Raw genomic sequence first — 15,376 nt, forward strand, 5'->3', positions numbered from 1 at the left:
AGTACTTCAACAGTTAGTCTCTAGTCCCATCAAAATTTTAATTTGAATAGCTTTATGTATCCATGTCATAATTTTCAAATCGTTTTAATTGCTACATATTGGAATTCCATCTTTAGCTTTTTTCCACTGCATTTCAAATATTCTGCCTTTGCTGAATATCCATACTTTCTTTAGACTGCAGGACAATTTTCATTTGCCAACTATTGTCCTCATTGATTTATCTTCTTTGCCTTAGTTCCAGAGTAGTGGAGTATTCTGAGCTGTGTATTGACAAATTAAAATAGGAAAAAAGAACTAGGCTAGGTTATGCAAGACCCAGCAGAAGTGAGTGTTTAAATTCATTCCTTGCAGTAGTAATTTCTAACACAAATCTCTCTAACGTCAGTTATAACTTTTACTATTACATTGTTGATAATATGGTAAGGAATGTGGCTTTTGCAGCTGGAGTTGTTAAGCTGAGTAGTTGTTCTTTATTGCTTTCAGCTTATTTATTCTGTGAGCTGTAATTATTCAAGGGCTCACTTATTCACTTAGTATTAAGTTTTGGTTAAGTATTTCTTTTCTCAATAGTTCTAACAGCAAGATTTAATTTGATCAGAAAGTTCATGATTAATAAATAAAACAATCAAGGTCAGTCTGCCAAAAAGAAAAAACGCTTTCATAAAGACCTTTCAAAGAAGAAATTAATTAATATATTTGATGAGATTAATTAAAATGAGACAATAAAATTTCCATCTTGAGATATTGGAACCAAATTCAAGATTAACTATATAATCAGTATTTCTTAGCTTTAATAGCTCGGCTACTGAATAAATGGATCATAATTTGCAATATCGTGTAATTTCAAGCAGTTTACGACTCTCAAAGAAGGTAATTGTCTGAAAAACAGAAAAAAAAAACTGATGTGATCTTCCAGGAAACATGATGTAAAAACCATTTGCTAAGTGAAGGAAATATGAATGAGATTTTAATTTAAATAATCCAAGCAGAGACCAAAATAAAACACCTACATGAAGCTATCACTTATATTTATGTAAGTTTTAAATGTCTAAAAACTCTGAGTACTTTTTTTACTCCACCGTTACAACACGAATAACATGTTTGCTGTGCCGTTCACACACACAAGATCTTATCTGCTTTTATTTTCTGTTTTATTATTTAAAAATGGATATAAAAGTATTTTAGTAGTAAATAAAATTGAAGAAGTAATATTTTGCTTTCTGCGCTAACTACGAGAAACTTGCAACTAGATTAAACAATACTCGCAAGTGTATTATTACTCGTTTTGCGTATTCATGCAAAACTGCACTTGTGATGTGTTATTTTCCATTAATCTTGCATAAATTTGAGCAATCAAATTTACATTTAGAGAAATAAATGATTCGTTTCAGTATGGCAAGTGTATTATTACTCGTACTCGGTAATTTAGCCATGGCGATTAATATTGAATTATCTCGTAGCTGGTAAACTCACTTTGCCAACAAGAAGTGGATGGCAGTGAATGTGCTGAGTTGTGCTAGGCACAGAATTTTGTGTGAATGACTTTAACACAAGAGAGATGTAGCAAAAACACATCTGTCAAATTCATATCATTCAAATGCCCAATTTTATTTATTTTCTTCTCTATGGAATCCCAAAAGTATTTTTTGACTGCTTTGCAGCTGTGCAGATACTTTCACAAAGTATGCAAGTGCACATTGCAGCACAAATACATAAATGTTAAACACACACCATCTGTACTCTGTTACCAAGTGCACTAAATATTGTTCCGTTCTACGGGTTTGTAGATTTAAAGTTATTGATGACAAAGAATCAAAACATAATTTATTTGTCAGTATTACACAGGACAGTTCTAAAGACGTGTAAGGCTCTGTTCAGACGGTGGTATAAATGTCATATCTGGTTTAAGCTGAGCTTCGCTGCTAGCTAACCAGACCTTGCTATGTCACAAAAACTGGTTTCAAGGTTTTGGCATGAAGTTCGAAGTTTTCAACTTTGCTGACTTGGTATAATTTCAGTAATTATCTCTAATAATAATCTTTTAATTGAATTCACAGGGTGAATGTGGTATATATATAATATAATTGTAATACAGTCAAAAGTCGTTAATTCGGACACCCATAATCCGGAATGATCTATAATCCGGACCTCAAAGCTAAAATCTTTCTGCGCATGCGCCGCATTGACGCATGCGCAAAGGCGTTTTACTCGTGCGCCCAAGACATTTACGACTGCGCATATGCGTCTGCGCAAGTGCAGAAACGTTTTCGCGTGCGCGTTTAATGTATAACGGACGCTATAAACTAAAATGATCTAATTATCTATTTCAGTTAATGTTGATGATTGCGTTGTTCCTTAACCTTCGAATCGGATCCGGCTTATTATTTTTTGCAGACTGTAAGAGCAATTTTCTAAAAGTAAGCTTGAACTTTTGATTATGTCAAATAGAATTTCCGATGCTGGAGCTCCCAAAGGAACTAGAAAACGAAAGTATGTTTCGATGTCCATCAAACAAAAAACGAATTGCTACAAAAAATGGATAAAGGCATATTCTTTGTTTATCTAACCGTTCCGAAATCTGTTTATCGATTTCACGCTGCTCTGCGCGGGGGGGGGGGGAAGACGTCGCGGCGCGCAATGAACTGGAAGTTGATTTGTCAACACTATCGTTATCTTCAGAGCAGATGTTTTTATTTTATTCGGCTTATAATTCCTTACTAAATGTAGTATTTAATTTCGATGTACTCCGTCTTTGATATGATTTAAATGAAATTCCTCGTCATTATAAATACCACGAATACAAATCAAATAGTTTTCTGGTTGCAATTTTCTAATTTCGGCTATGCGTAAGGTATGCTTTACGCATCCGCGCGTTAAAAGAAATGTTTAATAAAGTAAACAAATAAATATTAGGCTTCTTTTTTGGTAAATTTTGATACCCTTTAGATCATAATTGCTCATTATTTTATAAATTACGGTTTCATATTTTTAATTTTATAATTTCTGCATGCCATCTTACCAGATTTAAACTGATGATCTATAATCCAGAATCGCCGAAGTCCCGACGAGTCCGGATTAAAGACTTTTGACTGTACTGCCAACAATATTAAATATACCACATTCATCCCTCCCAAAGATTATTAATAAGTTACATAGTTAAGTAAGTTACTTAATAAATTATCTATAGTATTAATAAAATGGCTGACAGTTGTTGGAGAAGAAATTAATTTACTAGAAGAAAACAACACTTGGGAATTGATTGATTTACCAAAAGGAAGAAAACCAGTAGGATGTAAATGGTCTTTCAAGACCAAGCTCAATGCTGAAGGAAAAATTGAAAGATACAAAGCCAGGTTAGTCGCAAAAGGATTTAGCCAGAAGTTTGGATCTGACAATGATGAAATCTTTGCTCCTGTAGTAAAATATACAACTCTATGAGCTTTCCTATGTGCAGCTTCGTATAAAAACATGTCTGTCACACATATCGATGTCAAAACAGTTTTCCTTCTTAGAGAACTAGAAGAAGAAATTTATATGAACCCCAAAGGATATTCAAAAGCTGGAAATGAAAATAAAGTTTGCAAGCTGAAGAAATCTATATATTGTTTTAAACAAGCTACTAGAGCTTGGAATCTGAAAATTGAAAAAATACTTCTTAAACATGCCATTTAAACAAAGTAAGGCAGACCCATGCTTGTTTTTCAAAACCTCAATGGACAATTCACGTATATAATATTATATGTAGATGATATGCTTATAGGAAGTGAAAGAGAAGATGTAATAGAAACAATCCAACAACTAAACAAATTGGAAATCAAAAACCTAGGAGAAGTCACCTACTACCTCGACATGAGCATCGAAAGATTTAAAGATGGAACTTTTACCATTAACCAAAAGAATAAAATTGAAGAAATAGTTAAAAAATTTGGACTTCAAAACGAGAAACTGAGTAGAAGAAACGAAAAACCTCGGAATATAGATTGGAATGCTATCAAGAAAGTCATTCGATACTTGTATACAACTAAAGACTTTAAGTTGGTCTTTAACAAAATTCAAGAACCTATACTAACTGCATATTCAGATGCAGATTAGGCAAATGACAGAACAACAAGAAAATCCATCAGCAGATACATATTCAAACTAGGAAATAACTGCATTTCATGGAACAGCAAAATACAAAACTACATTGCACTATCTTCAACTGAAGCAGAATATATTGCAGCAGCTAGTACAGCACAAGAAGCACAGTAGATGTTATAAATTTGCTTACAGATTAGGACTTAAACAAAATTTGCCGATTACTCTCTATGAAGATAACAAGTCATGTATCAAACTTTCACAGACGGAGAAAAATAGCTCCAAAACAAAACGTATAGACGTCAAATACCACTACTTGCGTGAACTTCAACAAAACGAGATCCTGAGCCTAGACTACTGCAGAAGCTCCGAAATGATTGTGGATCTACTCACCAAACTACTAGGCAAGCCTGTTCGAGAATCGCTGCAAATGGCGATGCTGCCCATCAAGTAGGGGTATTGGTATGCAAATAGTAACGGACTGTCCCCAATAGCGCGATAAACAGTATGAACTGTAAACCCTGTAAAGGAGTAATTTTTTATGTCTTATGACTATACCTCTATGACATTCATGCCACCGTCTGAACAGAGCTTTACAGTCATTGAAAAACTACGACAAACACATTGAAACTATCAGCAACACAGCCATCAGGCTATAACGGTGAAGGCAGCTTCACAGCAAAGCATTAGAGTACAGCTCATGTAATGCTTTGCTGTGAGCTCATCTAATGCTTCTAACGAGCTAATCTCTCAAGGCACTACTGCTAAGCTAACATACTCCTACTATGCGTGCACCTACCTTGGGTCGTACCTCTAACCCTACTGGTTAAAGCTACGCTGCGATAATTGCAAGTTCTTTGTACTGGATCTGTTGGTAAGAATGTTAAAATTTTTAAAGTGTTAAAAAAAATGAAGTGCTTGTCTGCGTTCCAGAGCACTTCTGGAATATCTGACGGCATACTATATCCAGTGATGGTTTCTTTGGTATCAGACCAGCTCTCTTCCATAGATTATGAAATTCGACAAAATCATTCTGCCATTTCCTTAGCACTATTCTAAGAATTTCAGCACTTTCAATTCTGGTTTTCAGAGCTATCTCTACTTTCTCAGCTCCAACAACAAAATCGTCAACCTGGTAGTCATTTCATGAGAGTTCTCCTTCATGAGCTGTATCATCAAATACAAGATATGAGATAAGTAAACTGATATTTCATTCCCTAGCAAATGAGAAGAATCTTTCAACTATTCCTCTTTCAGACTTAACAACCTCCAATATTCCTTATAATAATAGTTCTCTATTGAAAATCCGAACCAGTTTCCGTTCAGTTCAATGATATTATTTTTGATCTTAATTAAATATAATTACTTGATTACATTCATCAATCCGCTCTATTTCCGATTTGATTTCTGCATCACCTAAAATATCTTGGATTTTATTATCAATAGATTTGAGCTGTTTTTACTTGATTTGTAACTGAACTAAAAGGTTATCCATTTCTACATATGGTTCAGATATCTGATTTTCTAATTTTGTTATTAATTTTGAAACTTTTCCCTATGGCAGGTACATTGTACAAAAATTTGTACAGTCAAAAGTCGTTAATTCGGACACCCATAATCCAGACCTCAAAGCTAAAATCTTTCTGCGCATGCGCCACATTGACGCATGCGCATAGGCGTTTTACTCGTGCGCCCAAGACATTTACGACTGCGGATATGCGTCTGCGCAAGTGCAGAATACGTTTTCGCGTGCGCGTTTTAATGTATAACGGACGGTATAAACTAAAATTATCTAATTATCTATTTCAGTTAATGTTGATGATTGCGTTGTTCCTTAATCTTCGAATTGGATCCGGCTTATTATTTTTTGCAGACTGTAAGAGCAATTTTCTAAAAGTAAGCTTGAACTTTTGATTATGTCAAATAGAATTTCCGATGCTGGAGCTCCCAAAGGATCTAGAAAACGAAAGTATGTTTCGATGTCCATCAAACAAAAAACGAATTGCTACAAAAAACGGATAAAGGCATGTTCTTTGTTAATCTAACCGTTCCGAAATCTGTTTATCAATTTCGCGCTGCTCTGCGGGGGGGGGGAGACGTCCCGGCGCGCAATGAACTGGAAGTTGATTTGTCAACACTATCGTTATCTTCAGAGCAGATGTTTTTATTTTATTCGGCTTATAATTCCTTACTAAATGTAGTATTTAATTTCGATGTACTCCGTCTTTGATATGATTTAAATCAAATTCCTTGTCATTATAAATACCACGAATACAAATCAAATAGTTTTCTGGTTGCAATTTTCTAATTTCGGCTATGCGTAAGGTATGCTTTACGCATCCGCGCGTTGAAAGAAATGTTTAATAAAGTAAACAAATAAATATTAGTCTTCTTTTTTGGTAAATTTTGATACCCTTTAGATCATAATTGCTCATTATTTTATAAATTACGGTTTCATATTTTTAATTTTATAATTTCTGCATGCCATCTTACCAGATTTAAACTGATGATCTATAATCCGGAAAAATCGATAATCCGGAATCGCCGAAGTCCCGACGAGTCCGGATTAAAGACTTTTGACTGTATAACTCCTTAGAAGCCATAACTGAACTAAAAGGTTATCCAAGTCATCCATTTCTACATATGGTTCAGATATATGATTTTCTAATTTTTTTATTAATTTTGAAACTTTCCCCTATGGCAGGTACACTGTACAAAAGTCTGTATAACTCCTTAGCCATTAATGTAACAGTACTGCAAAACAATTCTGCATTACTTCTACTCTAACAGCAATGCTTCAGTACAAAATACAACAACAATTCTATACTGCCAAACAAAACTGAAACTGAGACTACTATCAACAAATTCTCTAAATATTATTACATACTCCACCTTTCTACAGTTACAACAAAAATTTTCAGCTGATGCAACATTAAATAATGTGAAACATTGATGAAAAATAAATAATTAAAACACAAATGCAAATTATCCAAACATTTAGTTTTTATGATTGTTCTATCTCCATGGTCAATGAAAAATAATTTTAGACTGCTTTGCAGCTGCGCAGGTACTTTGACATAGTGTGCGAGTGCACATTGCAGCAAAAATACATAAATTTTAAACACATGCATAATTTTAAGTGTTCAGTAATACAGGTTAAAAAATATACAATTTATATAAAATACTAGTCAGTTTGTATGAAATCCCAAGAGATTATGTAGAAAATTATGGTATACCTTATTTCTCAAAAAAAGCAGTTGACAGTTCATAAGTTCTCACTGAAGCAAGCTGATTTCACTACAACCACTCTTAATAATAATATCCGAGACTGCATTTAAATTAAGGGAAAGGAAGCATGCTGGTCAATTCATATTACTCCATTTTTAACCACTTCGCACTTTAGGAAGTTAAACATATCATCCACGAAAAGTAAATGGGTAGCACACAACACTACCCTGTCAGACAGCTATTTTTGGATCATTCCCCCTTCAGAATATGAAATTTTTACACATGTGCTGATTAATTTAGCTAACATTCTCTGAAATAAGGGTTAACTCTTTGGGAATTGTCAATCAAAATTTTTTCGTTTTCAATAACCTCTGTCACTTTCTTCACTATCGGAAGCGAATTATAATGACGAGGAATTTGATTTAAATCATATGAAAGACGGAGTACATCGAGATGAAATACTACATTTAGTAAGGAATTATAAGCCAAATAAAATAAAAACATCTGACTGAACTGAATCTGACATCTGACAACTGAAGACAAGGGCAGAAGTTTAGTGCTGACAGATCAACTTCAAATTCATTGCGCGCCCCGTATTTTTCTAATAGAGTTCTTTTAGTACTCCTCTGTTCTGGAATTGCATTGCAAGTAAATTACTTGATGGAATGATAGTTGAATTGATGTTTGAAATTCTCTCAATTTCTGTTACAGCTAATGTGTTATGCTGTATAGGGCCTGTGTAGTGCTCCTCTGTTCTGGATCTCATCACTAATAAACTGGTATAATTAATGTTCCAGATTCAATCAATTTATATATTTGCATAGCAGAAATCAAAATAAATATTCATAGCTCTGTGTAGAAATCAATTAGAAATTTTAATGTATTACAAAATATAAACTTTGTATACAATACTGAATTAACTACAGTTGACTGTGCTCTGGACTAGATTCCTACAGGACAAAGAGGGGTGATGTGCATGAATGAAAAAAGAAGTTATTCATATCAGTATGTAAAAATACAGAAATATATGATGATGTGACTAAAACCAAATTATTAATGGTTGGTTTCTGGCTTACTTAGATTTCATCTTTAACCTTTGCAAAAATTGTATGTTGGAAAAAGCAAGCACTTCAAGTCTAGTCCCTTAACACACAGGGAAACTGATATGGATGAAAATGTAGTCCTGAGTAGTTTGTAGCATATAAAATCTTTTCTTTCCCCCTCATATGGCATAATAATGATGGTTGATAAAAATTAGATGTCATAAGTAATCATAATTAGATATTATCAATAAAGTGAGTAGAAAATTTTGTGTTCAGTTATTTTCTGTTCAAAGTTTTTAGTTAGTGTGTGTTTAGGCTTAGTTGGTATCCTACTAATCATATTCTTTTTTGTTTACTTAATTTCTAACATTTTTTGTTTCTGTGTTTCCTTGAGCTTTTAATTTATTAAATTTAGGATATTCTGTTTTAAAAAATTGAGTTAGAGGTTTAATGAACACAGTCATGGTGCTGGCTGGTTAATTGCTGATCTGGCTGAGGCTTTGCTCTTATTGTGCTAGTAATGTAGACAAGAGAAGTGATTCCCAAGAAAATTAGATGTATAAAATATATTATGGAATTAGAAAAGAATAAAAAATGGTTACATCAAAGAAAGAATCCCTTTTGATTTTTTCTAAAATTAATATTAAATAGGAATACTTTTTATAGGAAATGGCAATAAATATGGTCTTGGCACTAAGTTTAAAGAAAAAAAACTTTTGATTTCATATATGTATATGAAATTAAAAGTTCTGTATGTATCCTTTGATATATACACACGTTTCTGTGTATGTGTGTATATATGGAAAGAGACTCTGAGAGAGATTTACTGTTTATGTGCAAGTGTCACATCATTAATGTATATTTGTACTATGTAATAAAATTGGTCTATTTGAGAGAAGTTCCATAATGCTTCAAAATTTCAGTTCAAAGTACTGCTTTAAGCTAGCTGTTGGCATAGATGATTGTGCTGATGTAGCTTGAATATTAAGATTATTCTTTCTTCAGTATCCCCCCCCCTCTCCTTTTTTCTAAAAAAATATATTCTAAGGGTCATTGAATTATGTAAACTTCTGGTATTGACATACAAATATTTTTAGAGGAGAATCTCTTAATAAAAATAAACCCAAAGTTTTTGTTATTCTTAAAAATATTTCTAATATGTTATGCAGTATTTGTTGTGACATGACTACAGAATCATGTAAATCATTTTAAACTGCATTTTGTGGGTAGCTGAGTAAACTGTTCAAAGAAAAAAAAAAAAAAAAAAAAAAAAACAGTGTCTCATTTGTAATTTTTATTTCATGAAATTTACTTGTATTTTTTTCAGCCTACCCATTTGATAAATATGCACTTTGATATGTGTTTGTAGCTTTATAAACATTGTGCCATACTTACCCAAACATTATTTTTGTCTGTATTGAGCCTTAAATTGTGTCTCTGTGACTTTGAAAAAAATTAAACATTTTTAACAAATGATTGTGTGTCTGCTTTCTTCTTAAAGAAATGAATATATTGCATAAAAATATAGTGATTATTATGCATAAAATAATTAAATTTTACTTGCAAAACCGACAATTTATGAAATCAGGAAGTCTTCTTTTTTTGTGCTAAAATTGGAAAAGTGGCACATGACACTATATTGGATCAACATTTCTCGTCTACGAGCTTAGGATCAACACAACAGCACCTTATAAATAATTTAATCAAAATTTTACTTTCTTGATTATGCTTGTTTTTCCAATAATCTATATATACAACTCTATGCAGATATTAATTCTATGTAAATTACATATGGAGAAAGTTGAGTGTCAAAAATAACTATGTCAAAAAACAAATGTGTTTTAAGGGATTATTTGCAATTCTATAAGGATTATCACAAATCTTGATGTTGCAATTTTAATTTTGTAAAATTTTGCTTATATTCAAGATGTAGTGTAACAATTTAATGTTAAAAAAAGATTTTTTAAATTTCTTTCAAAAAAGTCTTTTTGTTTTAAACTTTGGATGCATAAATTTATTAAGTTTTTAGGAATTGGAACACCCTTGATTTTTTTAAAACCCAATTGATGATTTGCAGTTCATAGAAATTTGATGAATAAATACTCATTCTTTATGCTAAACTGAAAAGTTCTTATTTTCAGCAAGAAGAATAAAATGATTTCACATGCTTCTTGCTTGAGAAATAGCAGCCATTGTTCACAATGATTTTCATATTAATTTACAGTACTTTTTATTGGCAGTACTTAAAAAAAAATAAAATAATAGAGAAAGATCTACAAAATTGGATAAAATGTTAAGACTAAAAAATTATAAAGTTATTTAAGCCTTTTATTAAAACAGTAAGAAATGAAACAACCTTATGCCAGTAGAAATTATAAATGTATTTGACATTATTTCAAGAATAAACCAAATTTAATCAATACCACTCTACAGAGTTGCGAGGACACTATGGAGAGGGAACTTTAGGTTTTGCATTGCCTTTACTTTCTTATAAACCTATCAGATGAATAGATTCTAAAAACGATATTTTAGTAAAAAGAAGTCATTATTGAGTATTAAATTAGTAGCTGAAAGTTAAGTTAGCAGATATTATTTTTTGAATGATGACAGGAAAGTCTGTTATTTAGGTAAAACAGTTAACTTGCCACTCTGAAAAGCTGTATAATTGAAGGTTTTTTTTTTTTTTTTTTTTTTTTTTTTTTTTTTTTTTTGGTAAATTAGACATTGAATAAATAAGAAAATTTGTTTGTGTTAACAAGCAGAGGTAAAAATTTGAGATAATAAATCAGAGGGTCTCAGTGCCTTATTGTCAAGTTAAATTTTATATTTGTCATTTCTCTTTTTAGTCAGACATCTTTCTTATACTTAGTACTTCAACAGTTAGTCTCTAGTCCCATCAAAATTTTAATTTGAATAGCTTTATGTATCCATGTCATAATTTTCAAATCGTTTTAATTGCTACATATTGGAATTCCATCTTTAGCTTTTTTCCACTGCATTTCAAATATTCTGCCTTTGCTGAATATCCATACTTTCTTTAGACTGCAGGACAATTTTCATTTGCCAACTATTGTCCTCATTGATTTATCTTCTTTGCCTTAGTTCCAGAGTAGTGGAGTATTCTGAGCTGTGTATTGACAAATTAAAATAGGAAAAAAGAACTAGGCTAGGTTATGCAAGACCCAGCAGAAGTGAGTGTTTAAATTCATTCCTTGCAGTAGTAATTTCTAACACAAATCTCTCTAACGTCAGTTATAACTTTTACTATTACATTGTTGATAATATGGTAAGGAATGTGGCTTTTGCAGCTGGAGTTGTTAAGCTGAGTAGTTGTTCTTTATTGCTTTCAGCTTATTTATTCTGTGAGCTGTAATTATTCAAGGGCTCACTTATTCACTTAGTATTAAGTTTTGGTTAAGTATTTCTTTTCTCAATAGTTCTAACAGCAAGATTTAATTTGATCAGAAAGTTCATGATTAATAAATAAAACAATCAAGGTCAGTCTGCCAAAAAGAAAAAACGCTTTCATAAAGACCTTTCAAAGAAGAAATTAATTAATATATTTGATGAGATTAATTAAAATGAGACAATAAAATTTCCATCTTGAGATATTGGAACCAAATTCAAGATTAACTATATAATCAGTATTTCTTAGCTTTAATAGCTCGGCTACTGAATAAATGGATCATAATTTGCAATATCGTGTAATTTCAAGCAGTTTACGACTCTCAAAGAAGGTAATTGTCTGAAAAACAAAAAAAAAAAAAAAACTGATGTGATCTTCCAGGAAACATGATGTAAAAACCATTTGCTAAGTGAAGGAAATATGAATGAGATTTTAATTTAAATAATCCAAGCAGAGACCAAAATAAAACACCTACATGAAGCTATCACTTATATTTATGTAAGTTTTAAATGTCTAAAAACTCTGAGTACTTTTTTTACTCCACCGTTACAACACGAATAACATGTTTGCTGTGCCGTTCACACACACAAGATCTTATCTGCTTTTATTTTCTGTTTTATTATTTAAAAATGGATATAAAAGTATTTTAGTAGTAAATAAAATTCAAGAAGTAATATTTCGCTTTCTGCGCTAACTACGAGAAACTTGCAACTAGATTAAACAATACTCGCAAGTGTATTATTACTCGTTTTGCGTATTCATGCAAAACTGCACTTGTGATGTGTTATTTTCCATTAATCTTGCATAAATTTGAGCAATCAAATTTACATTTAGAGAAATAAATGATTCGTTTCAGTATGGCCAGTGTATTATTACTCGTACTCGGTAATTTAGCCATGGCGATTAATATTGAATTATCTCGTAGCTGGTAAACTCACTTTGCCAAAAAGAAGTGGATGGCAGTGAATGTGCTGAGTTGTGCTAGGCACAGAATTTTGTGTGAATGACTTTAACACAAGAGAGATGTAGCAAAAACACATCTGTCAAGTTCACATCATTCAAATGCCCAATTTTATTTATTTTCTTCTCTATGGAATCCCAAAAGTATTTTTTGACTGCTTTGCAGCTGTGCAGATACTTTCACAAAGTATGCAAGTGCACATTGCAGCACAAATGCATAAATGTTAAACACACACCATCTGTACTCTGTTACCAAGTGCACTAAATATTGTTCCGTTCTACGGGTTTGTAGATTTAAAGTTATTGATGACAAAGAATCAAAACATAATTTATTTGTCAGTATTACACAGGACAGTTCTAAAGACGTGTAAGGCTCTGTTCAGACGGTGGTATAAATGTCATATCTGGTTTAAGCTGAGCTTCGCTGCTAGCTAACCAGACCTTGCTATGTCACAAAAACTGGTTTCAAGGTTTTGGCATGAAGTTCGAAGTTTTGAACTTTGCTGACTTGGTATAATTTCAGTAATTATCTCTAATAATAATCTTTTAATTGAATTCACAGGGTGAATGTGGTATATATATAATATAATTGTAATACAGTCAAAAGTCGTTAATTCGGACACCCATAATCCGGAATGATCTATAATCCGGACCTCAAAGCTAAAATCTTTCTGCGCATGCGCCGCATTGACGCATGCGCAAAGGCGTTTTACTCGTGCGCCCAAGACATTTACGACTGCGCATATGCGTCTGCGCAAGTGCAGAAACGTTTTCGCGTGCGCGTTTAATGTATAACGGACGCTATAAACTAAAATGATCTAATTATCTATTTCAGTTAATGTTGATGATTGCGTTGTTCCTTAATCTTCGAATCGGATCCGGCTTATTATTTTTTGCAGACTGTAAGAGCAATTTTCTAAAAGTAAGCTTGAACTTTTGATTATGTCAAATAGAATTTCCGATGCTGGAGCTCCCAAAGGAACTAGAAAACGAAAGTATGTTTCGATGTCCATCAAACAAAAAACGAATTGCTACAAAAAATGGATAAAGGCATATTCTTTGTTTATCTAACCGTTCCGAAATCTGTTTATCGATTTCACGCTGCTCTGCGCGGGGGGGGGGAAGACGTCGCGGCGCGCAATGAACTGGAAGTTGATTTGTCAACACTATCGTTATCTTCAGAGCAGATGTTTTTATTTTATTCGGCTTATAATTCCTTACTAAGTGTAGTATTTAATTTCGATGTACTCCGTCTTTGATATGATTTAAATGAAATTCCTCGTCATTATAAATACCACGAATACAAATCAAATAGTTTTCTGGTTGCAATTTTCTAATTTCGGCTATGCGTAAGGTATGCTTTACGCATCCGCGCGTTGAAAGAAATGTTTAATAAAGTAAACAAATAAATATTAGGCTTCTTTTTTGGTAAATTTTGATACCCTTTAGATCATAATTGCTCATTATTTTATAAATTACGGTTTCATATTTTTAATTTTATAATTTCTGCATGCCATCTTACCAGATTTAAACTGATGATCTATAATCCAGAATCGCCGAAGTCCCGACGAGTCCGGATTAAAGACTTTTGACTGTACTGCCAACAATATTAAATATACCACATTCATCCCTCCCAAAGATTATTAATAAGTTACATAGTTAAGTAAGTTACTTAATAAATTATCTATAGTATTAATAAAATGGCTGACAGTTGTTGGAGAAGAAATTAATTTACTAGAAGAAAACAACACTTGGGAATTGATTGATTTACCAAAAGGAAGAAAACCAGTAGGATGTAAATGGTCTTTCAAGACCAAGCTCAATGCTGAAGGAAAAATTGAAAGATACAAAGCCAGGTTAGTCGCAAAAGGATTTAGCCAGAAGTTTGGATCTGACAATGATGAAATCTTTGCTCCTGTAGTAAAATATACAACTCTATGAGCTTTCCTATGTGCAGCTTCGTATAAAAACATGTCTGTCACACATATCGATGTCAAAACAGTTTTCCTTCTTAGAGAACTAGAAGAAGAAATTTATATGAACCCCAAAGGATATTCAAAAGCTGGAAATGAAAATAAAGTTTGCAAGCTGAAGAAATCTATATATTGTTTTAAACAAGCTACTAGAGCTTGGAATCTGAAAATTGAAAAAATACTTCTTAAACATGCCATTTAAACAAAGTAAGGCAGACCCATGCTTGTTTTTCAAAACCTCAATGGACAATTCACGTATATAATATTATATGTAGATGATATGCTTATAGGAAGTGAAAGAGAAGATGTAATAGAAACAATCCAACAACTAAACAAATTGGAAATCAAAAACCTAGGAGAAGTCACCTACTACCTCGACATGAGCATCGAAAGATTTAAAGATGGAACTTTTACCATTAACCAAAAGAATAAAATTGAAGAAATAGTTAAAAAATTTGGACTTCAAAACGAGAAACTGAGTAGAAGAAACGAAAAACCTCGGAATATAGATTGGAATGCTATCAAGAAAGTCATTCGATACTTGTATACAACTAAAGACTTTAAGTTGGTCTTTAACAAAATTCAAGAACCTATACTAACTGCATATTCAGATGCAGATTAGGCAAATGACAGAACAACAAGAAAATCCATCAGCAGATACATATTCAAACTAGGAAATAACTGCATTT

This window comes from Stegodyphus dumicola, chromosome 2 (genome assembly GCF_044657685.1).
Source record: "Stegodyphus dumicola isolate Sdum_Otavi_A_Nest chromosome 2, ASM4465768v1".
NCBI lineage: Eukaryota > Metazoa > Arthropoda > Arachnida > Araneae > Eresidae > Stegodyphus > Stegodyphus dumicola.